The sequence below is a fragment of the Microtus oregoni genome, unplaced genomic scaffold, assembly GCF_018167655.1.
Source record: "Microtus oregoni isolate MIOR12 unplaced genomic scaffold, Mior012 000030F_ref0000283, whole genome shotgun sequence".
Taxonomy (NCBI): Eukaryota; Metazoa; Chordata; class Mammalia; order Rodentia; family Cricetidae; genus Microtus; species Microtus oregoni.
The window spans coordinates 10,936,696-10,938,099 of NW_024543089.1; positions in this window are offsets into that span (position 1 = coordinate 10,936,696).

Here is a 1,404-nt window from a genome sequence, read left to right on the forward strand (position 1 = left end):
TTGTGTTCATATGGCATACATCAAATATTTCTCAGCTCCTGAAGTTTGTGTATTCAAATTCAAAAGTGCATTTCCTTTATTTATTTTAGTTTTATGTTCTTTGAAGTTGAAATATCAGTTGAACCAAATACAGGAAAATAAAGGTGACTAGACAGAAAGTGATTAAATAAATACAGTCTCTATATTTTCATCTACAGAAGCTAAAACTCATGAAAACATAGACTACTATGAACCTAAACTGCTTGACTGAATAGCATTGAGCTATTGATTGAACAGACTTGGGCTGAACTCTCTATGAAGAGTCAGATAGGAAGACCTTCACGTAGGATGAAGAAAGTAATGCACTGCTGGGCTCCTTATAGAAATAACTTGCTGTGCTTCTTTTAGAAATGTTATGCATTGGATACACCTGAAAATTGTTTAAGAGTGGGATATTTAAATTTCCATCCATTTGTATGCAAAATTCACGATGTCATTGTTTTTTACCGCTGAGTAGTACTCTAATATGTATATATTCCACACTTTCTTCATCCATTCTTCCATTGAAGGGCATATAGGTTGTTTCCAGGTTCTGGCTATTACAAACAATGCTGCTATGAACATAGTTGAGCATATACTTTTGTTGTATGATAGGGCCTCTCTTGGGTATATTCCCAAGAGTGGTATTGCTGGGTCCAGGGGTAGGTTGATCCCGAATTTCCTGAGAAACCGCCACACTGCTTTCCAGAGTGGTTGCACAAGTTTGAATTCCCACCAGCAATGGGTGAGTGTACCCCTTTCTCCACAACCTCTCCAGCAAAGGCTATCATTGATGTTTTGTATTTTAGCCACTCTGACAGGTGTAACATGGAATCTCAAAGTTGTTTTAATTTGCATTTCCCTGATCACTAAGGAGGTTGAGCATGACCTTATGTGTCTTTTGGCCATTTGAATTTCTTCTGTTGAGAAAAACACTATCTGAGTGAGGTATCCCAGACCCAAAAAGATGAACATGGGATGTACTCACTCATAATTGGTTTCTAGCCATAAATAAAGGACATTGAGCATATAATTTGTGATCCTAGAGAAGCTAAATAAGAAGGTGAACACAAAGAAAAATATATAGCCATCCGCCTGGATATGGGAAGTAGACAAGATTGCCAGGCAAAAACTGGGAACTTGGGGGTGAGGTGGCATGGGGCTCAGGGGAATTGGGGTGAAAATCGTGAGAAGGGGACGATGGGGGGAGCTTGGGGGAAGGGGATGGTTGGGATAAAGGAAGGGTGGATACCGGGAGCAGAGAAATATATATCCTAATAAAGGGAGCCATCTTAGGGTTGGCAAGAGACTTGACTCTAGAGGGGCTCGCAGGTGTCCAGAATGATGTCCCCAGATAGTACCTTGGGCAACTGAGGAGAGGGAACC